General features: G+C 50.8%; 1 protein-coding gene across 4 annotated transcripts in view; it reads right to left on the reverse strand.

Moving 5' to 3' along the window:
- OTUD7B (OTU deubiquitinase 7B) overlaps positions 1-12,576 on the reverse strand; it is a 38,135-nt gene extending 25,559 nt beyond the window's left edge. For 3 of the 4 annotated variants that reach the window (XR_012778813.1, XR_012778812.1, XM_075525230.1), the window contains exon 1: positions 12,414-12,576. The gene's annotated coding sequence lies outside the window, so the exon portion shown is untranslated. Of the gene's footprint in view, positions 1-6,009; positions 6,148-12,413 lie in introns of those variants that run through there. The other variant, XM_075525232.1, reaches the window with a different exon arrangement.
- Between the last annotated feature and the right edge of the window lie 15,364 nt (positions 12,577-27,940).

Below are 27,940 nucleotides of genomic sequence, written 5' to 3' on the forward strand. Positions count from 1 at the left end.
TTCTTTACGCTACCCGAGAAATACCTCGTAATCAGTCCTTAACAAGCAAACGCTGCTTTCCAAATATTTACATTTTAAGCTATTCCAGGGAAAAACAACCCCCATCAAATGTAACGCTCTGTACACCCAAAGCTTTTGGAGTTTAAGGTTATGGGCAAAGTAACGGCCGAATTTTGAGTCCTGCCTCCCTCGTGTAGAAAGGACGGCGTCCAAATTTCCCTCTTCCCAGCAGTGAAGAGCCAGAACCAAATTGCCTTAATTTGCAAAGACTTTAATTAGAACGATTCCCCGCGCACCGCCTGGCTACGGGAGGGAAGCACCCAGAAACACCAACAAAGCGTGCTTCGGAAGATGCCGCTATCCCTAAATTCCTTTAATTTTCCTCCTAGCAGACACTTCCCAAGCTCCTCTGAGATATTTCCAAATCTTGCACATCCCTGGAAGCTTTTCTCTTTTAATTCCCCCACTGGGCTGCAGAGCTGTAGCCACTAATGTAAAGTTCTGGAAAAGCGGCGTTTTTCCGTAATTGCATTTTCAGGTACAAAAAGGAATCGAGAATGCGCGTGGCCAAGCTCTTCAGGTAATGAAAAATCTTGATGTGAGAGGGGGAAAACGACACGGTGGAGCACGACGAGCTCTGAGCTTACGGAGAGGCGACGGCTGGCTCGCGCAGACCGGGATCGGCAAGGCTTCCTTACGGACTCGGAATTAAAACACGCTCTTCAGAGCTTCAAAACAGTTTAAAACAGCGGGCAGGAACGCTTGGCAGCGCTCCTCCTGTTGTGATAAGGTCCTCTCATCTCCTTCCCGTCATTTCTTTGGTGAGAAGCAAGGCTTCCTTGCTGCTTTTGGCACTAATATCGCACCGCAGCCCAAATCACAGCTGCCGCTCTCGCAGGCACCGTGGGGTAAATGCTTTGGAAAGGGCTTTCCGGGACCGAAGCCATCGCCTATTACGAGCAACCCCAAAGGCGATATACCCGTGGTATCTTGGCGGTATATATTCAATATTTTATCTAAGAAAAAATGGCAACTAATTCACCGGGGAGCTGTCACGCTTCCCTCCCTGAGGTTTTCAAACCTTGGAGGAAAATAAACACCACCACCACCCCCGCCCCCCCCAAAAAATCAAAACACTTTCATTTGCAAAATGCAATACTGATATCGCGCCTCGAGAGCTGGGGATGCAAAGGCAGCTCTGCTCTGTAAACCTGGAGGATTTACATCTCGGTTTGGCCTCGCGTGAATGAGGTTCCCCAAAAATTTGCATAGAGGACCAGAATAGATGGCTGGGGAAGAAGAGTGCCTCCTTCACAGCGAAATCTGGGAAAAGAGATTTCTATTTGAATAACCGCACTGCTGGGAAGCGTACAATTGCACATTGTTATTTGCACCCCGTCAGTAAAACTATTTGGCACGGACGGTGTCGAGCGGCAGCGCAGTAGTGGGTGTTTACGTGGCACCCAGCATGTTTTGGGGGGAAATGCTGCAAAATATCTACCCAGCCACATCTCCAGATTGCCGATGGACAGGAGTTAGCCCATTTTGGCCATCTCCCTGCAAACAAACAGGAGAAGCGAGACCGAGGGATGCAGCGCGTTCCCTCCCATTCAGCTCTGCCTTAAAGTATGGGGGGAAAAAAAAAAATTAAAAAAAAAAAAAAATCACTTTCAAGGGAATAAACCGTTTGATTGAAGCGCTAGTTTGGTCGCTGCAGAACGTAGGTTTTCGGGCTCCAGGTCCTAAGTTGTAATCCTAATTTTCTTGGCACAGTAGCTCAGTTCCTTCCTTCCAGCTCGCTCCCCCTCAGAGTTGTTCTGCAACTTCGTTATCTCCTTATATCCTTTACATTTTCTCTCCCGTGGATCGCGTTTGCTCAGATCTCGCCGTCAAGCCTCCGAGCTGGTGGGAGGTTGAACGCTTTGACGAAACGCCACAGGCGAGGATTATCCATCTCATCGCAGCCTCCTACAAGGAGCTGCCCTCCACTAGAAACTGTAGAGCATTAAATTCACGGAAGACTTTCATCCCAACTACTTTCGGACAAACTTTTTGAAACCCTAAGAGTTTATTAGCCCCTCTTCCGCCGATGGATTTTGCTAGAGCACGCAGCTTCCCAGCCGTTTTGGCGTGCTTTGGTGAAAAACTGGCAAAGCCGAGGGGGAACGATCTCAAAACCAAAGCAAAAGGTTTGCAAGGAAGCTAAATTAAAAATACAAACAGAACAAGCCAAAGACGGTAGGAGAGTCCCAAGAGGAAAAGCTCAAGAGAAAACAAACCTTCTCCCGGTGTCGGCGGCAGCACCAGCGGCTCAGCCGGAGACTTCCACCGAGTACGTACCGACCGAGCCCCAGCCCGCTGACAATGGTGTCAATATTGCCTTTGAACCGTGTGTGACTCCTCGTTTTAGAAACCACAATGTCCTAGGCTGTCAGGAATCCTCCGAGCCCAACGCCTCTTCTGCCGTGATGCAAGCGCTGAACTATGCGGGCAAAACACGAGGGACCGGAGCGGGAGCCGTGCCGCTCGCTTCTTCTGCCTCCTGATTAAAAAAAAACCCCCTACGTTCGAGGCAAACACTGGCACCTTTCAGCTCTCAGCATTATACTTTTCCCCAGAATTTGCTGTTTCGCCGTCCCGATAAAACTGGTGTTTCAGAGGGTTGACCTTTCTCTTCCCTCGTCCCAAGTACCAGCACCCCTGCCCCTTTCACATGCCCCCAATCTCTTGCCAAGCGCCATAAAGATAAGAAATCAGGTAAAAGCTCAGCGCAGTTCACGTGGAACCCACGTTCACCCTATTTTCCATTCTCCTTTTCCTTTAGGAACACATTTTAAATACGAGCTCCAGCCATCGCTATCAGCAGGCCACCAGCAGTACCTTCAGCACGTCTGCAAGCTCAGCTGTCCTAAAAGCTGCTCGTTTTTACGGATGCTCTTCACGACATCGTCTTACATTTCCATCGGCTGCGTCATGCAGGCACGGGATAACGTTAGCCCATGCAGGCACGGGATAACGTTTCTCAAACCTCTGGAAATCCACGTATTTTTAGAGCAGCTTGGCATAACGTCAGGCGTGGGTTGCCCTCCACGATGGGGCATCATCAGGAACCTCATTTCAAAAGCATCTCCCTCCCAACACAATTCTCCGAGTGCCCGCGCAGAGAGAAACGGCTTTATTAGGATAAGCGAAAAAACACCTACCCCATAGGGATGTCACAATATTTAGTTAGCTAATGCTTGTAAAATGCTATAAAAAGCTTAATTAAGCCTCGCCCTTATGAGACACTGGAAGGATTCGCAGGCTTGCTTCGGAGGCAGGAGACAGACGAGCGCTTGGCAGCAAAAACACGAGCCTGGGAAGAGTTTCCACCTCCCCGTCGGGGCATCACTGGACGTTTCATAAATAATCTTGGGGAAAACCCCAGAAAAACAGCAAGTGCGTTCGCCTCGTAGTTGGAGGCAAAGGTCCTGGCCAGTATTTTAAACATTCATCTGCAAAAGAGCACGATGCTCAAGTCTAATAAATAACAACCTCGTCATGCACAGGGCCGGATTCTTGCACGACCGATCACCAGCTACAGGCTCAATCCCCTCCACAAAGCTTCCTCTGCTTCTGCTATCAAAGCGTGGAGAAGCTAATTACGACCTGATGAGGTCAGGTGGAAAGGTGCGAATCCACTGCTGCCTGCAGGAATTTCTCCAGGATAAGGCAGGAGTTCACAAGGCAAGAACCGCTCAGCACTAACACCCCACGGAGACTCGCTGGGTGCATCAGCGAGGGTGCCAGGGTGGCCCGAGGCGACGGGAGCTCCTTCGGCCCCGAAATCGGCCGGTCGGCGGTGGCTGTCGCCGCTCCCAGCGCCCATCGGCCTCCGCAAGAAGTCACCGTCCCCTGCATCGGTCGTGGGGCCGGCGGCACGAGCAGCCCCCGCTCACCTGCGGGGAGAGCGACTCGGGCTGCTAATTAACGCGATTTAAACACCCGTGGCCGACGTTGCCCGAAGGGAGGGCTCACGCCAAGCGCTCTCCGGGGAGGTCTGCGGGAATAACGGGGGCAAAGCCTTCACGTGCGCGGCCGGTCGCAGGCTGAACTTCCACCCCAGCTCGCACGAGGCGAGCAGCAAGGGCGTCCCGCTCCTGCGTGCGGACAAGCTCCTAAATAAGCAAATTTAAATCCGACAGAATTAGTCCATCACATCTCCCAAGGCCACGTTCAGAAGTGTATCAATTCAGTTCTTACTGCTCTTCTCCCCTTGATTTTTAAAGATTCACATGAACTCAGGGTACGGTGCCTTTCTAACTGCGCTGGTCCTAAATAACGCAGGCTCAAAACAAAGCTAAAAGGTTATTAACAAATCACTCTCCACCTTGAGATGTTTCTAAAATGCAAAAGCCACAGGGTGTTGCTTAAATCAACACAAGCAAGAAGAAGAGAAGAGGAACGGCCCACGAGCTCCCTGCCCCTCTCCTGCCAGGCTTGGGGATTTCGGGAGGGAGCAGCACGGGGCCCCGCCGGACCCGGAGGTGTTTCGCAGAACTGCCAGCAAATGGTTTCAGGCTGATTCACTGGGGATTTTTTTTTTTTTTTTTAAATTCTTTTATTGTCCTGTCCAGAAAGGATGACTGAGTTCATCGCTGCTGGAAACACTTCACCCCGTTTTGCCGTCGTGCCTGAACACGCTGTCGTACTTGCGGAGCACGGTCCTCTACGAGCTGCGGAAGGAGCAAGCCATCAGCATCAGCAAACGAAGGAGACGAGAAATGGGAGAGAACTCTAAGAGACTGCGAGTTTTCGTTATGAGAAAACGTGAGTTTTCCCTGAGAGAAAACCTTTTTTGCAAACAATACGAGGTTTTATACCGGACTCAACACCGGACAAACCCTCCTGGTCACCTTACGGTGATGGACTGAGCTCTGCTTCCAAAAAACTCTTCCCGTGTTTCTGCTTGGCACCGCACCACACCGGCTGCTTTATCGGGTGTGTGCAAATACGAGAGGAAAGCACGGAAAACACACATTTTCAACCCTACGCTCAACACCCCTGATAAGAGCCTTCTGGATTACAAATATTTAGGAGCCTTCATCATTCTGTTTGTTTTTACAATAAGACTGCCCTGGTTTCTGAAAGCCAGTCTTATCAAAACCAGCAACACAGCGTGAAATCTTCAGTTCTGGCACAAAAGCAGGTTCAGGAAGAGAAACGAAACTCGGCATTTATTTATTTTTTTTTTTAACCCGTCTCCAAAAAAGCTGCCTGGCAAGAGACACGCCGGTGCCGCACCGACAAACCCCCGAGTCCCGGCGCGCGTCAAGAACCCGACGTCAAGCCCGGATCAGCAGCGCGGGCCCAGGCTCTCGGAGGTCCTTAAGCGTGCCTCGGTCTTAGGCTGGAACGAAAGGCAGAAGCAGGTGTCCTCCTTCAGCCCTGGGGCATCCGCTTCCTGCTCGCTCAAGGCAGCGGGACACAGCCACCAAAACTATATTAGGAAACTTGACAGTTTCAGCCCAAGGAAAACGTTTCCTTTTGCGTCAAAAGCCCCCGTGCAACCTCTCTGGTTTTTAAACCCTAGCTTTTAAGTCAACATCATAAAAGACACCGGCAACCGAAGAGGACTTTCATCTTCGAGTGCATTTAAATACTCCCTTTGCACCGCGTATATTCTGATTTTAAGCAGAGTTTGGGCTGGGTAGGTGTGTTTCCCAGCCTAGCTACTAAAAACTCTCTTTTCTTAAGATTTGGGCATGCCAACGTCAGAGCGCGGGGGCGGCAGGCAGCCTCTGAGCCCCTGTACGTTTGTTAACGAGGAGCACGATGAAGACGGGCGGGCCAGGCTAGGCCATCCCGGGGGTCTTCGAGAGGCAGAAGCCAACCGATCCATACGATAAGTTCACGCCGTCGGTGGTTTTAATGCACAAAAAACCACCAGTAACAAAGTCTTACACCACGACGCTCCAAATTTTGCTAGCTCCCCACCCACGGATGACACACAGGATTTTATTACGTTACCTGTAGGTTTCTCTGCTGCTTCTGCCCAGGATTTTTAGCAATATATCAAGCGTGCTCTTCCCCCCGCAGCTTGCACCGGGGCCCGAGCACAGCGATGTTTCCAATGGAGCAATGCAGTGGTGAGATTACACCGAGCCGTGAGTCACACCTAGCTCTGAACTATAATAAGCTTGATCCTTACACAAACAGTATTTCTTGCTTGGTCACCACACCCATAAAAAAAAAAAAAAAAAAAAAAAAAAAGAGAGAGTGAAAGCTGTGCATCCCAGCGTGCCGTAAGGATGCCTCCACCTACGGCTAATTCAGACCTTCGTCCTTTCAGGCGGTGAAACGACACGCGACGAGAACCCGTCCATTTTCACCTCTGCCTTTCAGAAAGGGGCAGCGAGGAACAAGCCGGGCGTAGTTAATCTCTACATCAGCCTGCAAAACCTTCGTAACAGAAATTAAAAACACTTAATACCAAACACCCACCTCAAACGAGAGTAAAATCAGGAAAAACAAAATACACAGGAGCAAAGCGACTCGCAGCTTCCTCGCTTCCTACATCCTCTCCGCAGGATAACACAACACCAAAATTAATTTGCCAGGTTTCGGTACGAACTCACCAGGAGCAGAGCCGGAGAGGCGCAGAGCATCCCGGTCCTCCGTGGCAGTTTGCAGAAACTGCAGGACCGCGCTCCCTGCCCTAACTCGATCAGGCAAATTAAAAGAGACCGAGGGAAGAAATAAAACGGAAGCGAGGTAAAATAATTAAATGTACCTCAGCTTCATCACTTGTGTCTTCCAGGGCGTAATGGGGAAAAAAAGAAAAAGTCATCAAGCATACTTAACTAAATAAGCATTTCGCCGGAAACGAATAGAGGCCGCAGAACAGGAAAGATGGACTATTAGTTCCAGCATCATCATTTTCAGGGGCTTTAATTTTCATATTCTGTTAAGATTTCAATCATGTTGAGAACACGTACTTCAGAAAAAGAAAAAAATGTATATATTTTTTAAGGGCTGCTGTCAAACGTAAGCATTAAACATGATGTGGAACACACTCCTGTATTGTAGGCAGCCTTCGCTACCTTTAAAAAGGTATTTCCAGGAATACTACCTTTAAAAAGGTATTTCCAGGAATACTTTAGGAGCATTTTAGAAACTATAGCGTCTCTTCCCCCGATTCACCACGTGGTTTTTTGACAAGGGCAGGAACCCGAGCCAGGGCTCCGGTCCCAGAAGCACAAAGTCAGTCCATGACCTTGGCCAGGCACCTCCACCACGTCCCAGCCTCGCGGGCGGGAGAAAGGACGAGAGGACCTCCGAGCTGGACCCGCCAAAGCCCTGGGGCACCTTCCGACGAGAACCAAGGCAGGAGGTGCCAAAATCCGCGAGAGATCTAGTTTTGCCAGACCCGGCCAGAAGCTTTTTGCTCTCCGCCGTCAGTCGCCCGCTTTGCTTTGCGGAGCTCCACCAGAAGGAAGCTCCCACGAGCAACGCAGCAAGCCGCAACGTATCGAACTCCTGAACCAAAAATCCGCCCGAAAACCCGCAACTAGCAGCCCTCACGCCTAACGCAGAAGGCAACGCGGCTGGCTCGCTCTCCCCGTAGACCTGCACGCAACCCTTGCCCCAACGAAAGGTTCGCGGTGCAACCCAGCGGCGAGACGGGTGAGGCTTCGGTGCCGTAAGCAGCCCCACGCCTGGGCTGACCGAGCCCTGCTCTTCGCTTAACAAGCCTTATCGGAATAGCCACGAGCCAAATAAGCTACTCACGCAGCTCAGCTCCAAACGAGCGAGATTGGAAGGTCCTCGAGGGAGGTTCCTCGCTTTCTCCTCCTTCCCACGATCGCGGGGCACTGCCTCTGTCCCAGCCTGCATCCCTGACCCGACACCGGCAGGTTACCTAACGCACGCGAGAACAGCCAAAACACAGAGCCGGGATTAGCGATGCCGCGCTGAACCTGACCTGACCTAATACCTTTATTATAGTCGCTAAGCTCCGACTAGGTGCTGTACGAGACAGGATACGGACCACGCAGCTCTCGCTTCGTCGAGGGCAAAAAGCAAACTGGCAGATCGTCATCGAACCTCCGTTACCAAAGCCCAGCAAAATAGTTATTCCCGGTGAAAAGGAAGGTGCGAGAAAAACCTGCAAGCTCGCCAACTCCTTCAGCCCAGGGGAAGGGCGCTGTGGATGCAAAAAGGAAGCCAGTCCACCGGGCAGAGAGAGGAATATTTGTAAATAGATGCGAGAGGCCGCCCGCGGTCGGGCTGGACGGAGCACTGAGGTCGCAGGGCTACGGCAACTTGTGTCTGGTACGAGGAGCTCTTCAGCGAGATTTACCATCTTGTGAAACCCCAGCCTCGGGAGCCGAGCTCGGAAGCCGCCTGCGGATTTTTGGCACGATTCGGGCTGCTTCAGGACAGCACGCCGTCCCCGCAAACGGAGGCTTTCCAGCAGGGCAAAGGCGTTCTTAAAAACACGCTGTTGCTCAAGAGTCGGAGCAGGAGAAAAGCAGCAGTTAAGCAAGAGTCGCAGTGAAAGTTTATAAAAACGTGACGATTTTCATATGCCTAACTGCTTTTAAATAAAAACTTTACCCTATTTTCCAGAGCTACAACCACCTGCTTCCCTTTGCTCTAAATACAACCGTGCCAATTTCGACACCCAGATTATTCTAAAACTTGGGCTGAAGAACACGTCGGCAGCCGCACAGGAATGAAGCCTCCGAGCCGTGTAAAAGCCAGAAAAATGCAGCAGCTTCGTTACATCCGAGGCTGTACCCACATCATCACCACTCCTATTTATCAATTCCTCTTTCGAGGGGGTTTGCACTTTTCAGGATAAATGACAAACCTCAACTTTCTGTTTCAAAAAGGTCCTGAAGGCAAAACAACGGCTCAAACCCCAACGCGCATCATGTACTACGTTAAAAAAAAAAAAAAAAAAGCATTGCCATTACAGTGCAACAATTAGTAAGGATGATTATTGAGCAAGCACGGTCTAATTTTCATAGCATCCTTGCTTCCACTTCCATCAGCTTTTCGTCTCCGAAGGCTGCTCACGGGAGAGGACGCGGGGCTGCCGTACGCTTGGTCCCGGGGGTGACGCCAGGCCGGCCGGCGCGGAGGCAGCACCCAGGACCTGGGAGCAAAAGCGCGGCCGCGTTTGGGACGGAGAGCTGACGGCAGCGCGGAACGAAGGGCTGTAAAGTTTGGCCATAAAGACAGCACACTTCACAGGGCTGGGTGAGCCGCCTCGGCAGGACGAGGGGTGGCAGGAACAGAAGGTGAAGAAACGATTGCACAAAGCAGAGTTACCTAAAGTCGTCCTTCCTTATGCTGCGGCTCGATAAAGCCATTAAACCGTTCGACGAGCGCAGCAGCACCCGCTCTCGCGACGCGCTCAGCAGCAGGGTTATACTCCCAAGAATTATAGTCATTATATAACGACCCGTCTTAGGCTCTCTTCCCGTTTTAGCCAACTACGAGGCACGTATCTAAAATAAACACCATTTTCTCAGCGGCTGCACGCAAGGAAATTCAGTTTGAGACACGTTCACCTGCTTAAATCAGGCTGCTGCTATTTCCAGCGCAAACCCTGGTTTTGCAAGAGAGCCCAGCACTCGCTGTCCTCGCCGGCCTCCCGGGGGGACGCTCGTAACCAGATTTTGCCGCCCTATTAAGCGTCGTTTTCTCCCCATAGTATTTTGATCCAGCCCTCTTCCTGCCACGTAAATCTGTTTTTTGGCCATTTGAAGAGAGGAGTTTAGAGTTTAACTGAAGCACTGTCGGGGCCGAGGGGCTCGTTGAGATACGGGGCGAGCGAGCATCCCTTCCAGCACTGCCACGGAGAGCGAAGTCCCCTCCCGCTGCAACCGCAGGGCATCGAGCGGCAGAGACACACCAGAAACGCGGTAAACTCTCGGCAGAAAACCAAACCAGCAAAAATTCAGGCACTAGAAAGACCACAGTCCTGATCTTCGTAAGTATTTGGGCGCACAACTCCTCTTCGCATCCCCTGCCTCCTTCTATTCTCGGCAGGGATTTGCAGGCTTAATACCCACCACCCGCACGCCGAGAGCTGACAAGCGTTTCACACCTACAAACGCGCTCGGAGAAAGCCCGGCTCTGTGAGCAGGCTCTTCCGAGTCGCGTCCTCGTAACGAGCGTCCCCACGGACGTCCCTTCCAGATGCATCAAGTATAAAAGCCATGAGCTGCTGCGCCGTCTCCCCTCTATAAGCTTATTTCTTCAGCAAGCAAAAACGCACGTTCAAGTAGCAAAACATCACGTTTCCCCCCAAAAATGACACGGCGCAAATGCACGCCGCTCAAGCCGCTGCACAGCAGCTTCACCGATACATTTTCCATCGAGCACATCCCTCGTATTTCCTGGGCAAAGAATGTTTTTCTCGCAACGCCAGGGTAACGACTCGCGGGCGGCAGAAAGGAGCTCGGTCCCCGCTCCGCGCAGGTTAAAGCTGCGATGCCACAAGCCGTTGCGCCAGCTGTTTATTTTCCTTTTACACCTACTTTAAACAGCAGCTTTTGTTCTACTGAAACGATTAATCCAAGTCTTACAATTAGCACCACAAGGTCTTTTTTTTTTTATTATTTTAAACTCTATGAAGAAAAGAAGTACCAAAGAAAAAATGGCAACGACGCTTTAAAGTCCAACAGACCAGCCCGCTCTTCTCCTGCGATATAAAGACTTTCACGCTCTTTATATCGCAGCGTATAGAAGAGCGCTGCTCTTCCAGGGTCGGGAACAGCCGAGCTCCGCGCAAGGCGCAGCAGAAAGCGACCCCAAGCCCAAACCAGAGAGTCCGACTGCGGCGTACAAACGGCAGCGACTGCGACCAGGCTTTGCCGAGGACTGGAAACACACGGCAGGGTCAGGAAAAAGAAATGTGACGTTGTCAGCGATCTGACGTGGAGAATTCCAGCCACCAAGTTCGCCTTTTCCAGTTACGCGACTTAAGCTGACAATAACGCCTTTATTAGCGCTGCATTTCAAGGTCGAAAATCATCCCCTGCCCCGCACGCTGCAAGCGCATCGCCGCCAGCGAACACACCGAGTAACTAATCATCACGTATACGGCACCGCGCCGGTGTTAGCCCATTTCACAGACGGGTAAGCGGAGAGGGGTTGCGGCAGGGACGAGCCACGCTCTCCCCGGTGTAACAGGGAGCCATCGCCGCCTCCCGGGAGGATCCGTCCCGTTACCACGCTCCTTGCGTAAGCGACTCCCACGACAGAGCGTCGGTGCAAAGACGTTTCCCTTAAGCATGGGATTGTCAGAGATGCTCGAGCCGGTGAGTCACCGCCAGCCTCCTCGCCCACAAGGAAACCATACGGAGTCCATGGCTCGGCAGCGAGGCAACCTGTAATTAGCCGGACGAGAAACTCCCTTTCCTCCTGAGACTAAGACGAGTAAACTCTTGGAGTTGTTTTTTTAAGCTCGTGTCTCGCTGCGGTACGGCCGAGCAACCTGAGTCCGAGTCCGGCCTCAGCCCCGACGGTTACGCGCAGATCTCGACGCTAACGCCCGGCGCTGTTAAACGGGCGCACGAAAAACGACAAACGGCTTTTCACCGAGGCGAAACCCTCGGCGCGAGGACGGAGGCCGGCAGCAAAGTTCGCTCCGGTTCGCACGCGAACCACGGGATCGAAAAGCCGTACGGATTTCCAGGTTGCAAACGGCAAATCCTGTTTGGTCCACGCCGGAGGAAAAGTAACCGGATCGCGATTGTTTGGTCCAAAACCACCACGAGCGAGGACGTCTGAAGAGCCCAGCGCCCACCGCCCCGTCCTCGCCCGCTCCCGTGCCCGACCCGGGGACGCTGTCCCGGCTCCATCGCCGTCGCTCCCGTTGCGAAGCCGGGCTCATCCTCCCCTCCCCGGGGATTTAGTCGAGCCTAAATGGTTGAGATCGGCCCCACGGCTCCAGAAGCCACCGCAACCTCCGCTCCGGTGACCGCTTCAGCAGAAGGAACGCTCACGGGCTGGGGCAGCGGGGACCGGAGCGGAGGGGCCGCTGCCCGAGGGCTCCTCACCGGACAGGAACGAGGGGGGAGGCGGCAGGGGGGCGCCCACGGACCGGCCGCGACCGCGGGTGGGAGCCCGGCCGCCCCCGGCACCGCCGCCCCCCTCCTCGGCCTGAGGCGGCCGCAGCGGGACCCCTCACCCCCGCGGCCCGACCGGGACCGGGCGATACCCGGGCGCAGCCCCGGGCCCAGGCGGGACTTGCGGCCGCCCGGGAACCCCGCCGCTCCCTGAGGCGGCACCGTGACTCCAGCAGGACCCGCCGCCGCCCCGGGAGCCCCGAGGCCGCCGCCGCCTCAGGCCCGGCCCCGCCGTGAAACTTTCCCGAGCCCGACCCCGAGCCCGCCGGGACGCCGGGCGGGCCTTACCTGTGCGCGGCTCCATGGCGCTCCGGACCCGGCCGCCGCCGCCGAGGCCGCGCTCCCGGAGGGGCGGGAGGGGGAGGGGAGCGCGGGCCGCCGCCGCCGCCGCCGCCGCCCGGAACGCCGCGCCGCCCCCGTTCCCGCCCGGAACGCTTTGGCGGGCGCACGCGGCCGCCCCGCCCCGCCCCGCCGGGCTGGGCCGAGCCAATGGCGGCACGGAGGCGGCCCCGCCCCTTCCCCCGGCGGCGCAACGGCGCCTGCGCGGGGAGGGGGGGGGGGGGGAAGGGGCAAGGAGGGGGAGAGCGCCCCCTGGAGGCGGGCAGAGGACACGTACCCGCCCGCGGGGCCTGGACCCCCCCGTGGGGCCTGAACCCCGGTGTGGGGCCTGACCCCCCGGTGTGGGGCTTGTATCCACTGTGTGGGGCCAGTACCCCCCTGCATGGGGCAGGGACCCCCGGTGTGGGGCCTGTACCTCTTGCATGGGGCCAGTACCCCCCTGCATGGGGCCAGTAACCGCAGTGTGGGGCCTGCACCCCCACCCTGGGGCTTGTACCCCTTCGTAGGGCCTGTGTGGGGCCAGTACCCCCCTGCATGGGGCCAGTAACCCCAGCGGGGGGTCTGTACCCCCACCACGGGGCCAGTACCCCCCTGCATGGGGCCAGTAACCTGGTGCCTGGTCCCCCAAGGCCAGTTCCCACCGGGAATTGCCTTCGCTGCCAAGGAAAGCCACCGGGCAGAGCGGCCCAGCCGTGCCCCCCCCGGGCAAGGAAATGCCGCCTCTCCCTCCACCCCACGGCGCAGGGGGACAATGCCGAGTGGGCCGGCCAGCGCCGGGGCCTGTCGGGACACCGCGTCCACCGGCCAAGTGCTTGGCATTCCCCCTGCCGTGGGTGCCCGCGGCCGCGGGCGAAGCACGCCGAAAATGTGCCCCGGCGCTGCCACTCGGGTTATCGCTCAGAGCCAGGAGGACGCGTCCTCGCAAAGCCGAACCGGAGGTTTCGGTGGCCGGTGCGAGGAGACTCGTGATGCCACCAGCTCTGTCGCGGGGATGCCGGGATCAAATCCCGGCAAAGCTCCCACGGGGAACCGCCGGTTGGGCGTATTTGCCGCTCCGCTCCTTTTCCCGCTCAGCCTTTCCACTGCGCAAACGCGTCTCCCTCGAGAAAGGTGGGGAAAGGGCCCCGGGCCGGTGCGGCGGCGGCAGCAGCCGGGGCCCGGGGGGCTGCTCGGGCCGGCAGCGGTCGGTGGCAAAGCCCCATGCGGGAGGAGCGGCGCGGGGCCCGTCATGCGCAGCGTTCAGCTGATCCCGGCGCTGAATCGCAGCTTTTGTTCTCCGCCAGCAACCTAGCGTTGTTTATATCCCACACAAAAGGATTGTTTATCATGTCAGGGGCAGAGAAAAGTCCAGTAAAGAAAGAACGGTCTGTGCCGCGGAGTCCCGGCCTCCCCGGAGTCTTTTTTTTCCCCCCGCTGCAGTGTTTGTTCAAAGGAGAGATCTTTCTGAGCGCCCCTGATTTCCAAGCAATCAATAGCCATGGTATGGCGAGCGGTCCCCGCTGCCTGCGCGGCCAGGCTTCATGTCACCGCCTCCCCTGCTGCTTGCGTTAGCCGTTTCTTTCCAGCTGCCTGGAGCGATTGTAAGGGGTCAGCGAGGCAGGCACCGTGATAAATAAAAGTAAAATCTTCCCTGTTTTCTGCCAGTTCTAGTTTAAACCGTTTCCACAGCTGGGAGAAATGGGTTCGTCAATTAATTTCCCTCTGAGGAGACGTACGAGGCCTCCGCACCCTTCATCGGTAGCGCCGCTACTGCCCTTCCATCCAAAACCAGGCGGCGGGCACGGCGATGGTGACGGTGACGGTGACAGCCGGCCCCCGCGATGCAGCCGCTCCCGGGCTGACCCACGGCCGCTCCGCAGCTCCCCGGCTCTCTCCTGGGCCTGATTCTCGTCGGCGTTAGCTGTTCTATGAGTCCAGCACGATTTTTTTTATGTCCTCAGCATCCCTTCGGCTGAGCGTTCACAAGATTTTGAGCTCACCGGCTTGGCACGCCTGCTCCCCCTTTCACCAGGCCAGCTGGAGCGGTTTCCGTGAGCAGGGAGAATGCGTTCGTGTCGTGTCGGCTCTGCTGCAGCCGGGGCACCGGTCTCCCCGAGAGGATCGACGCAGCCGCGGCGGCAGCTCCTCTTGGCTAGTGCAAAGGGCTGTGCAAAGCCCGGGCCAGGCTCACGTCTCCGCGGGGGCCTGAGCAGAAGCTGGGCCTGAAGGAGAAGCTTGCAAATGGATCGTGGAGATTCCAAGTGCCGACTGCAAGGGCGCTGAATCTGCGCACAGCCTCCCCGTTTCTCCGCTCGTATCTTCCTATCTCATACGGATGGGCAAGGGCTCTCTTCTTGCTCCCGTGTTCTCCCCTGCCGAACACCCTGCCCCCGGCTGGGACTTCTCCGTGCAACGCCAAACCAAACTGAGGAGCGTTAAACAGAAAGCACTCGGGCAAACGTAAGCCAGCGTTGCAGCTCAGCTCCTCTCTCCTGCAGTCATCGGGGGCTGGTCTCCATCAGCTACGCCGTGCGCCATGTCCTCAAGCGACTGCGCACAACTCCACTTACCTACGGGCAACCCACCCGCCCGGGTGCTTTTCCTGGCGTTGCTCTTCCAGGCAGATGCTCCCGAGCGTCGACCCCGATTTCATCCCGAGCTCGGCAATTTTGTGCTCCTGTCACTGCGATTCGGAGCCTGCGGTGAAGCAGCCTCGTCCCGGGATCCTGCGAGACATCCAGCAATCGCAGTCGTTCCCGTCAGCGGATGCTCCGACGGGTGAAACGTGGACACGCAGGATGGTTCTTAAAATACGTCTTGGCACCTTGGTGGGGAACGGGGCCTGTCCGCAAAACGTGGGAGCAAGGGAAAGGGCTTTTTGGAGGAGAGGACAGGCAGCAGCCATGGGTCTAACGAGACGACTCACGATGCAGCCGAGGGGCGACCGGCTGAGCTACGAACGCTTTTCCAACCATTTGGGGGCTGACGTAAGGTGACGTTCCTGTAGCGTTATCATGACGGCAGTGCCGTTCGCAGGGGCACTGACCTGGGGTTGCGTCTTAAAAACGCCTGCAGCACCGCGCTCTCTCCTCGGCAAGGAGACAGCGCGGCAGAGGAGCCGGCCCTTGGTCTCGGCTTTTTCATTGGAAACCAAGGTGACAGGAAAAGAGCAGCAGGCTAAACTCCCCGCGTACCTCCCCTGCACAACACCTAGGCAGGGAGCCGACATGAAAGATTACGGAAAGCACAATGCCACCTTTGACGGCAGACACCGCAGTTCTCGAAACGACTGAATAGTTCAATTCTTGCTGCTCGCTATGGTGCCATCGGTCATTCGGGGTCACATTCTGGCGCGACGCAAGCAGGGACGGCTCCACTGAGCTGCGTGGAGTTTCACCCACCTACATCAGCTCCGGAGTCTGTTTATGGATTTCATTTGATTTTTTTTTTTTTTTTTTTTTTTTCATTCAGATGAAAGCTTTCTCAGAACTTCCTAATTGGAAATCTCGCAGCAGCTCCTGCACAAGTTGCTCCTCAGATGCCGGACAAATAATAGCGCTTTGCACTTCTAAAGAACCTTTCATCTGAGGATTTCAGAGGACTTCACATATGGAAATGCATTAACCCTTCCAGCAGTCCCCAGTTTGATTCCAGTCACTTTACCAACGCGGGAGGCAGCCCTCACTTCTGGGAGGTTAAGGGGCTCGTTTGCATTCCCAGTGGGTCAGGCTGGTAAAGGAGAGCGGGATTCCCAATATCCAGCCCTAATTGCCAATAGCGGAAGGTGAAAATCTGGATTTTTCCAAGTCTGGATGGTCTACTACCAACTGCTCCTGTTGATCCGCAGAGTCTGAGCATCGCCGCGGGTTTTTCCTGCTGGGGACGTGAGCAGTGCGTGGGCAGCACAGCCGGGAGCAGACGGGAGATGGGGACCGCGGTGATCCCTGCGATGGAGCGCGGTCGGACCGGCCTCGGGGTGCTGGGTTTGGAGTAAGGCAAGGAAACGCGTGGGCTTGGACTTGGGGGTGCCGTGGGGCAGTTGCTCTCAAGTAAGAAGGGAAATATAGAGAAGCCTCCTGAAGAAGAGAGTAGCAACTCCAGGAGGGGAACCAAGGGGGAAGGCATCGACCACCTCGGCTGAAAATCCCTGTTTTCACTCAGTTTCCTTGTGATGCGAGCGGAGCCTTCATCTGGTTATTTTAGCTGGATCATTGTCAGAAACGGCGTGAGAGGGAGGGCAAGACACGGGAAAAATGCGAGGGTGAGGCAGGGCTGGCGAGAGGCAGAGTCGGAGCTGCCGGCTGCGGTTCCGCCGAGGGGGAATCCACGTCTGGCTCTGCCGGAGTAGGCACACCCCGGGGTATGACCTTTTCTTTGGAAAATACCAAAGGAGAAGCAAATTGGAGACCATCGTGGGCCTATCGGGATATGTTTGGCTCACACCTGAACTGTAAAGCTTAATTTCGTGACAGCTGGGGTGGACTGTCTGGCTTTTAATGCCTTGGGAATTAAAAAACCGTTGTAAGAGAAAAGCTCACACCAACAGAGGTGAACTAAAGCCCCAAGTCACGCTTATCTCCCTCTATTGGCTGTTACCGTCCCTTCTGTGGAGGGTGAGGTAAAATGTATGTTTAGATGAGGTGACTGACTTGGCGGCACAGAAGCCAGCGCTCGTTCAAGTTGCTGTAAAGCCCTGGGTGCCCCAGGACACGTCACCCAAGGTTCAGACTGGGTTTGCTCCCACGGGGACACGGGCCAGCGTCCCAGCGTCCCAGCGCAGCAAAGCCCCCGTGCAGCCCCACCGCGTCCGACCAAGGAGCTGATTTTCAGGCTGGCTGCTGAGCTTGAGTTACCGAACCGCGCCTGCTCCACAACAGCAATCCTCCTCTCCTCCAGCGACGAGGAACAACCCCAGAGCTTCACGCAACAGGCAAAACGTAGAGGTTTTCCCTTTCTTCTGAAGCTTCGGGCGCCGGTCATCGGCAGAATTAATGCCCGACGTAGCCCGGGGCCGATACCCAGACTGCTAAAGCAGCAGTTAAACGCCCGTTGTCCTTACAGCATCCGCAGCGTGACACCCCAGCACCGTTACGGTGCTTTACATCACGGATACAAAGGAAGATTAAAGCATGGTCTCGACCGAGTGCAATGACTCGCCTGGATTTGCTAGGGGACGTTAGGATAAATAAGAAGAGTGCCATAAAGAGGATCAGGGCTCGGAGCAGAGGGGGATAAAGACAGAGGAGCAGATGGCGAGCATCGCCAAGACACCGAAGAAGCGAGGCGAGGCACTCGTGAGCGCAGGACCGCTGTTGTCAGGGCTTTGTATAGAAATCATTTCACTAGTGAAGGAAGCACAGCGATCGGAGACACAAAGTCTTTTCAGCTTAACTTGGGCTTGACCGGTTAGCTCTGGACTGATTTGTGAAGAAGATGTTTAAAGGCCTCAGCTAGCAGGGTTATGAAAGAGCTTTTCTTGCCTTAAAACTCACTTGACTTTCCCCAAAAAACCTTCTGGAGTGGCCAATTAACTCAACATAATTGACGTGTGTATGCAGTTTCCAAAAGACAGTGGATAAGGTTCTGGACCCAAAAGGACCTTTGCTTGTTTATTTGCTTTCCACCCCCCACCCCCCCCGTCACTGTTAAAAGGGGAAGCACAATAAGATTATGAAAAAATAATGAGGTGAAGTAAACCATTCCACGTAATGAAGTGTGCTCGTTTTCCAAGGCCAACAGGAAACCACAAGACTTACTGTAGGCCAGCTCAATAGATGCAGAAATTGTTCCCAAGGCAGTTAAATGGAGTTACTTGTATTTACTAATGAGAGGTAATTGAGTAGGAAAAAAGACATGCCTCCTCATGGTGCGACGACTTTTTTTTTTACTGTTAGAAAAGCTGAGGGTTAAATGGCAGCTGACGAGCAAAGCCAATAGGAAAACAAACTAATTTTTGGCTTCCCAGGCCTGAAACTCTTCAAAGATGGAAACTCATCCAAACCTTATTTGCCCTGCCAAGAGCCTCTGTTTTATGTAGCACACTTCCTCAGGAGACCTGAACGCTGGGGCAGAAGATGTCTCGGACACGAGCTTCGTTCTAGAGTGTAAGAACTGAGGCAGAGGGAAAGGGTCGGGATTTTCCCAGGTCACAAGAAACCAGATGCAGAGCCAGGACCGCGACCGGTACGCCGTAAACTTTCTATCTCACGGGAGATAGATAGGTAAAGAAAATTATTTTGTATTAATGAAAACCAGAGGAAGAAAAACATCATGAGACATACAGGCACAACTGTTTCTAAGCAACTAGTCGATTTTTCAAAGTTTGCATGAGTTTCGGCTCCCTTCTGCTGGCAGTCATCTGTTTTTCCTCTCTCCTGTAACTAACGTTACGACCCTTTTACTGACACGATAGGAAGATGATTTTGTTGCTGAGCCGAAGATGTTCGTTTCTAGGAGCAAATGCTTAGTTCTTGGCCCATTTCCAGAGCTGGACTCCCTCACGCCACGGGTTGATTTGGCCCCGGATGCCACAAGACACACGTGGATGGGGTGAACGGGACTCAAGGGAAACGCTCCCGGTATTTCTTTGGTTAAAAGATTGCTGCTTTTAAGAAGTGCGCAGGGAGACGAGCGTTGAATTGATGTGCTGTTTTTCACGGCACGCACAAACATTTCCAGTTCCTCAATACAAGGGAGCTGACAAAACGGTGGGAGCTGTCCGTGGCTGGATGCCTGTAGCCGGTCCGGTCCCCCTGCGGCATCGCCGTTGGCTTCCACCGCAGCTTTGCACATGAACCAGTAATAGGACAGGCAGAAGGATTATCTCCTCTTCTGACTTGATACCCGATGATGTGGCTTTCTGCAGTTCGGCTCTCTCGCACCAGCAGGCAGAAAGCTTTAGAACTGGAACATCGTACGCCGGCTAACGGGTTCGTCAGGCACAAATGACATTAGTGGGAAGCAGACGCTGACGTCAGAACGGCCGAGACATCTGGCTCGAAGGGGCACATCTGAATTTTTCTAACTCGGCATGTCTGGTTTGCAACTGGTACCGAGAACGCATAACCCAGGGAGCTATTCCACGGCATTGTTTGCATCAAGATGGTTTCCAGCCTCCGATTTCACCCTGACTCTCTGGATTTCGTTTATGAACTTGTGTTCAATCAGGCAGTTCGAGCTGAGCAGTTGTGCACGAGCGTTGCAACCAAAGTCAGGGCTGAAACCGTGCCTGTCTTAGAGTAGGAAGAAATAAAGGAAGCACAGCCTGCTCCAGTAACGTTACTGGTTTGATACGTGGGTTAAAGATAAAATACCCATTTGGAATATATTCCACGTGAAGCGCGAGTCTGTGGAGTTTCTCTGAAGAGGAGGAACTCTTCCCACGTCAGTCCCCGGTTTTTGCTGTTTCACGGGACAGCTACGCAAACCTGGTGAAAGCACCGATACTATCTGCTAGAGCAGAGACGGTGAAAAATTATTTTCCTACGTTAAGAATGAAGCAGAAGCATTTTAAAGATGTGAGACAGATGGGGATGTGAATCAAAGGTTGCAGAGAGGAGGAATTTTCTGTTACGTGGTAGCGTGTGATGTCCCAGGAAACGCAGACCGCCTTGGCCTCCTTTCTCTTTGAAACGAGAAGAGGAAAATGGACTCCTTTTTAAATAATCAAGATAAAATTTGATCTCTTAAAGTAGACAGCACGGTAATCCTGCCACAATCCTATTGACTAAACTTAGGTACCAAAATCTGCCCCTGAAGCTGTTATCGTGCTGTTTAAATAGTAATTGGACTAGAGTAATTATTAGTGAGATTAAGTAGATTTTTATTTATACAAATATATATTTGAATGAATTCTTAAGGAAGATTTAAATTAGAAATAATGTCAAACGTTACGCTGTCCAGCAACAAGTCCCGTTGACATTAAACTGCTCTTCCACCATCCGAAGTCCTCCTGTGAGAAAGGAAAATTGTAAAGATTTCCTCAAAATAAAACTACAGTTGCTTTAAATGTCTTACCTGCAAATAACGGATAAATATCCTACAAATAAGATGGACATTTGCACTCTCAGTAATTAATAAAATGATCATTGGGACTATTTTTACCCTGGAATATTTCTTTTCTGTTAGTTTATCACGTCCGTTATTTGATAATCTGTAGAAGTGGTAGATGGGTACAAATCCCCCGACTTCTGTGTAGATGAGATGTAAATACGAGCAAGACCCAGCACGACAGCCAACAAATGTTTTGCCACGTCATCCTCGAAACGACCGAGTCCCCTGCATCCCACGCGGACCTTTTGCAGGTGGGGAAAAGCCACAGTGGAAGGATAATTGTGGGAATCGAGGAGCCTGGACTAAGAAACGCGAGGGCCATCCCGTTCTTGGGCTCGCCAGGAGAGCACGTCAGAGTTCGGGACTGTCGCCTACTATGAGAGCCTTCGACTTCTGGCAACTGCAGATTTTCTTGTGATTTTATTGCGGTTCCCTTTTGTCCACAGTTCCCAAATTCCACCGCACCCTTTGGCACGAATCAAATTGGTCAGGAGGGTTCTAGGGCTGATGTGGAGACCAGCGCCGCGGTATGTTGGCAAAGCTTCGACAGAGGAAGGGGAAAAGGGAAACGGATAAAAAAATCAGTACCGTCCGACGACAATTTTCTGGATTCATATGAAGCCAAGGTATTTCAATTACTTGGGCCAGTGACTCTTCACCCATCCAGCTAAGTTTAGAAGGCAAATAAAGATATAAAGATACTAAAGATAAAATCTGCATCGGGAGATTTTGAAGTAAACGAACTAGGTAATCCTTCCAAAGCTTGATGTTGCCAGGCTAGCGTACCTCTAATTTCTGTTCAGTATGGCTGTTTGTTTGTACTTTTCAAGAAGGCGCTCGGATCCGTCCATTATCATTATTATTTTATGCGTTTGTATTACGGGAGCTTGCGGGCTCTTGGTGCCAGCCCAGCTGCTAGGCTCTGCACTGAGGCAGAACACAAAGTCCCTGACTCAAAGGTATTTTGAAGAGACATTAAAAATGCAATCCCTTCTCTGGCAATTTAAAACCAGGCTCCAGCAGCAGAGGACAATTGACAACCGATTGTCTCTTTTTCTCTGGTTGAATGTCTTGTAAGCATTAGACTTTCTTTTCAGACGTGCTTACTGCCACCTAAATTTGCCTGAAAAATCAGTCCCCGATGTCTCAACATGGACATTCAAAATGATGAAGGAGAGGCAGCGTTACCGCGTTTGATGTAATAACAGGTTTCAACAACAAAAAATAGAACTTAGACTATTTTTGCATGTCTTACACGTTTAACATGAACATAATTTACAGTCTACGTAGCAAGTTGTGGGTTTTTTTTTTAATAAACCTGCTGCTTTGCTAGTGCTTTTAGTATGCATTCATTCTCTTACACGTTACCTCGAGCTTTCTTCACCTGTCTGAGTTGCAACAATCCTGTAAGGAAAGAAGATCCCCCCTGGGTAATTACATGAATTTTAAATCCTTTTTGATAGTACAATATTAATGTTAAAATAACAAAATAATTCTTGCATTATACTTTTGATTTGTAATTCATTTAGTCAAATCTATCTCTGCAGAAAAATGGCAAAGGCACAAAAGGCATTTGTATTCCGTTAAGGACAATTACAAAGATGTATTTAAGAAGGAGACAACACTCTGGGCTTATTTAGTTGAAAAAAATAATCACTGACATCATTACAAAAGCATTTCCAAGGAAACTGGACAAATAATTAAATGGTAAGTACTTTCCAGACACTAAATCATTTAAAATCTAAACAAGGCCAGAAAACAATAGGATGCAATTAAATACCAATTTTTTATTTAGTTTGCAATTATCACGCCTATAAAGCAGCACCTTGTGCCGTGAGTACCTCCACTAACTCCTTATGTGAGGTGTCAGTCAGTCGGAATTTGAGAAGTAAAATTGGGTAGTATTTTTTCCAGAGAAATCCTGAAATCTAGTATTTTTCTATTTTTTTCCCCTAGAGAAATCCTGAAATCTAGAAAAAATAGTGTTTTTTCTAGAGAAATCCTGAGCCATCTAAAGCACACAAATTTTTTTTGGATAAAGTTCTGTACGTATGCAAAACTTCCTGGCCTCTAACTGCTCTGCAGGAAGAAGACCCAAAGTATTTTGAACAGTGAAATGAAATTTAAAATGGGATCTCAGCTGGTAACCGAAGCCCTTAAAAGACAACAAACGTGTAGGTTACTCGATGAAGAAAAAGGGGAGTTGCTTAATTGGAAGCGAAAGGCAGGATTTATTCATTTATCCATTCTTCTATAAATAGTGATCCGGCAGCGAGGGTGCGCTGGCTCTGTTTCGTGCAGCCCCTTTTTAGCTCTGTCCCGCTAGGAATAGCACCTAATCCCAGCTGCTGCTCTTACTGCGATTAGCAGGACCGAAGGCTGTTCTGGGTGCTTGAACATCAACCAGAGCCGGTCTTCTTGAAGAGGAGCGTTACCTAATTTCCAGTAAAACTAGGTAACATTCTCGTACTTTGAACCTGGCAGGACACTCCTCTGATTTACCAAGCTCTCCTTGGCACAAGCACAAATTTAAAAACCTGTGGGATTTTGGGCGGAAGGAGCGGGAGGACTGGTGACGGAAGAGGGAGAGATGGGAACTGTGCGAAGGGAGGAGCGGGGGGGAAGAGCTCTCAAAAGATGGGATTTGTAAAATGTACGAATGGGGGATACGGACAAATAAAAAAGCTGTAATGCCAGCTCTCAGTTCCCTACGTAGGAACATAATCTGTGTCAGTTCTTTCCCTACGGTTGAAACGGATGAGAAACAGTGGGTTGTCCAAGAAAAAGGAGATGTTTCTGTGCGCCAATATCACAGAATCGTACAGGTTGGAAAAGACCTTTGAGATCATCGAGTCCAACCGTTAACCCAACACTGCCCAGCCCACCACTACACCACGTCCCTGAGCACCTCAGCCAAACGTCCTTTAAATACCCCCAGGGATGGGGACTCCACCACTGCCCTGGGCAGCCTGTGCCAGTGCTGGAGAACCCTTTCAGTGAAGTAAAATTTCCTCATACCCAGTCTAAAATATCAATGATGGGGGGAAAAAAAAAGATGTACAATATTCCCTTGTCTCTTTTACAGCCTGGTTTCAGCCCTCCCATGCCAGCATACCCTGGGCCAAGGCTACAGTGCTTCTCCTGAGCCTGCCCGGTGGAAGCTGCGCTGCATGCCAGACTTCCCCAGCAGCCTCCCGCCGCTTCCAACAGCCCCGGCTCAGATCACAGAATCACAGAATCGTATAGGTTGGAAAAGACCTTTAAGATCATCGAGTCCAACCGTAAACCTAACACTGCCAAGACCACCACTACACCATGTCCCTGAGCAAAGATCTTACGGCCTGAGCCCATGTGGTAGGATCATTTTCCCACAGGAAGAGCAACAAGGTCCCCTGACCTTCAAGACCAGGTTCTTTTTTCCCAGACCTCTCTCTCTCTCTGGCAAGACGTATCGAGATTTAGCTACGCGACTTCCGCGAATTCGGTGACCCCCGTATCGCAGCTACGCACAGAGTCATCCCAGATGTATTAATGCTGTGCAGGCATTTTCCATCACGCTGCCAAGCAGATCTCTTCATTACAGCTACATCTTGCGACTGACCCCATTTGTCATTCCCTTTTACTGATTTTGCACTACAACTGGTGAAAAGCAGCTTGAACGATACGCCTTGCGCGGCACGGAAAACGAAGCAGCGAGACGTAGCCGCTGCTTGCTCACGCTACTGGTTTTAAACTCCACGGGAGTGCCACGGGACGCCGAGCACGAGCCCCGCGTCGCTGAACGCATCGTGTACCCAGCCAGCTTCACGTTATTTTGGGGCATCGCTGCGTCGCAGCAGCATCCCTCCAACTACAACAGCTATGACCAATAAACTGTGTTTAATTCTGTGGGGTCAGTGTTTTCCTAGTGCCACCAAAGCGTTTAGCCCTGGAGAGGATGCACAGAATTTCCTTTCCGCTGCTCCGCAGGCGCCCTCTGTCTGAGTGCTGCAGGAATTCAAACACAATTAAAATCGCTTTTAAAATGCCACCAATGATTTTTTGCGGTTTTCCCCAGAAGTTGCACGTTGGGGCTATTTATGTTTAATTGGTTATTTAATCTAAGCTGCTACAAGCTTTTTCAATTCCAGTGCTTTAATTAAAACTGAGAATTAGATGATACTGACATGGGGTGTCAATGCTTTTCAAAATTTTTTTTCCTAAAACAAAAGAAATGAAAACATTTTACAACTCAAACCTAAGTACTTTAAATAAAAAAGGATGCATATGTGGCCACCGGTTTTGTGAAAACACCTTGGACTGCACCCAAAATTATTGTTATCTAGCAGGCAAATGAATCACCTTAGCATCTTGAAAAGCTCGGGTTTTCACTTAATCATTTTTCTAAGCCATCCAGCTAAAAAATGACATTTCGAAGGTGATGATGTAATACATTATCTCATGTTGTTATTCCGAGAGGCGTTGGTAAAGCAAATGTTTCCCATTGCTCACCTCCTATGTTTGGTGTTCTCTTATCTGCTAAGTTAAAAATAGAAGCGCAATCATTTTAACCTTTCGAGTTACCTGCAGACCGTGTGCTTCACATCCCAGTTATAGCTCTGAATGCAAAATATTTTTGTTATTGTTTCTTTTAAACCAAATAACACTAGTCAGACTCCAAATACTGGACAAACGTTTTCATTCTAAATCACTTACAGTGGCTACCAAGCAGATAGGAAGCGTATCGCTATCGTATGTAACTGAACAAACATAGACCGGTTTTACATATAAAGAGGAACGTTCTTTGTGGCTCTTTTCAGCTGTTCTTTCAGCGGTTAAAAAGAAGATACTTGGGCCGCCGAGGCGCTTCAACTCTTCATACTAAACGAGAGACACGGTTCATTTTATAAGGAATCGTAAAAAGCGAGGTATTTTTTACAAGGCTTAAGAAGGCCGCTGGGGAGTTCACGCAGAAGGCTTGCACTTCTCCTACGCCTCCCTAGCAAGCGTTTCTCTGATGCAGACGGAGCAGATAAGGGCTGGTTTATAACTGGTTTCCCTTTGCTCCGTTTTGGGATACAGGGTATTTTTTAACCGTTTCTGCCGCTTGCCTAGTCCCTACAAACAAATGGCACAAACTCCAATCACGTTTACAAGTCACGTCTCCAGGGCTTCCTTCCCTTCCTCCGACGTTTTTCACGTCACAGCAGCATGTAGCAAAGCTGTACCTTTTAGAGGACGTTTAGTCTCATTAAAACGCTCTCGGAATTTTTTTTTTAAATGCTGACATATTTACCCAGAAATTGGTGCTGTTTAAGTAGTTGGCTATCTCGCCGGAAAGTCTCTCGATCTCACTTTGAAAACAAAGCAAAATGCAAATAGATGAGTTACTTGTCAGAATGATTCTCAAGTACAAAGCTGATAAAGACATCAATCTGTCACAGAACTTTAGCCACCAGAAATTGGAAAGATTTATTAATCAAGGCTGAAATCCGCTCTGCCCTTCTAAACCACAAAGCCACATTAGTTTAGCACAGCTGTATATCACTGCAACCCAACGTAAGATAATTCTCATCCTTACTTTTCATACTCTTCTTTCCTTAACTCCCAATTTTGGAAGAAAAAGGAACGAAACATTATTTTTGCTACCCAAACTAAAAGGTGAAGCTCTGTTTACCAAACTCACAGTAAAACTCACCATTATTTTCCAGCCAGATGGGTTAGAAAGATGGGTACAAATTATTCCACTGGTATCTTAATAGACTTTTCTTTCATTTCAGCGCATTTGGCTATGAATTATTTCTGTGCCTGACGGTGGCAGTTATTGCAAAACAAGGGCCTAAGACAGCTAGCCTTTCCACACGGATTTCTGCGCAAATTCCAGTTGACTTAAAGGGAGGCTTCGACACTTCTGCAAATAAGAATGTTTACTGGGTAAGAATTCAAGTAATCTAAACTACATTTTGATCCCACCTAGCTTGTTTTATTGGCAGTTAGTTTTATAAATCTACACAATTATTTTTTTCCCATTATTTTCCTTCCATGTTTTTGTATTAAAAGATTTTTAATAACAAATGTTTGCTCTTCAATTCAGTTTCTAATTTACGAGATGTTAACGATAAAGAATTTCCTGTTGGGAAATGCTCAGGTGGATAACATACCTTTTGTTTTATATCACGGTCTTGAGTTCTGAGGAAGAGAAAACAGAACAAAAATGGCAATGAGCACAAATATAGAAACACTAACAGCAAAGTCTCTGTATGCTGGAAAACCAAAGGTGTTAAACTGATGTGCGTGATTATTCCCTCAGCAACTGCAAAAAGATGTCATACAACAAACTGCCTACACAGTTAAATCAAAATGTAAAGTGCACTGCATTTTTTAGCTTCCTATTTTCTGTCCTCAAAGCGTCCATTTCCTGGACCTGGGATAGGAAAAAAACGTTGTGTTTTGAACATTCAGATCAGTATCAACTTCGTACATCCTTGACGTCAGCTTTCTTGAGGGCTGATTAAGCGTCTTGGATTTTAAAATACCTGTAACTTTGCTTTTTAGTCTTTATGTTGCCTGCTGTTCCGAATTACAATACAAAAATCGATGCCAAACCAATATAATCTCATAAAGTTAATAAACATTCTGCTTGCACTGACTGTATCTCTGCTATTGCAATGTTTATGGCTTTCCAGATGCAAGTGAGAATACAAAAATAAGTGATCGTTTCAGCGTCAAGGATGTTTTTTTCTTTAAATTACAATAAACGCTGGAATGCGCTAGCTACCTGATGGCAGAAATGACAGCAGCTAAGAGATGTTTGCCTAGACATGATGTATACGTTGCGGAGGGTCAGTATTATACTCACTAAATCACGCTGGCAAACAAACTACAATCAAATCCGAATGCCTCGAGTGAGTCTGCGTGCTCAGACTAAAGGGAAAGATTTTAAGGTGGTTGCCTCCTGTGTTTCAGAGACACAGCTGCATTTTTCCTCCATCCAGGCCAAGGAATAATGAAAAGACACTCGGGCACCTGCTTTTCTTGATACCAAGCAAAATGGTTGCTTTCCCTTTCGTCTGGAATGTTTTCATGTTGTTTACAAACATGAAACAACTCTGGCAAAACAAAGCCTTGACTTAACCTTAACGTGGTATTGCTTCAACATCCATCTTTACAGCAATTGTATGGATTTAAAAGCCAAACTTCCTCAACTCACTTCATCAGGCTATTTCTCATCACTTGACTACAATAGCTTTTTGCGTACAGGAGCTGGGATTTCTAAATCTCACCCCATTTACTCTCTAGAAAGGTAAAAGACTGCGGCTTATAAGGTGAGAAAATATGAGTTATATTCAGCTTAATGTAGGCAGGGGAAGTATGACCCTTCTGAACAACTCCGTTACACCGTGGTACGAACAAACTTCACGTCTCATCTCCGTAGGCAAACTTCAATAGTCTGCATATCGCTGAGG

Source organism: Mycteria americana, chromosome 25 (assembly GCF_035582795.1).
Source record: "Mycteria americana isolate JAX WOST 10 ecotype Jacksonville Zoo and Gardens chromosome 25, USCA_MyAme_1.0, whole genome shotgun sequence".
Taxonomy (NCBI): Eukaryota; Metazoa; Chordata; class Aves; order Ciconiiformes; family Ciconiidae; genus Mycteria; species Mycteria americana.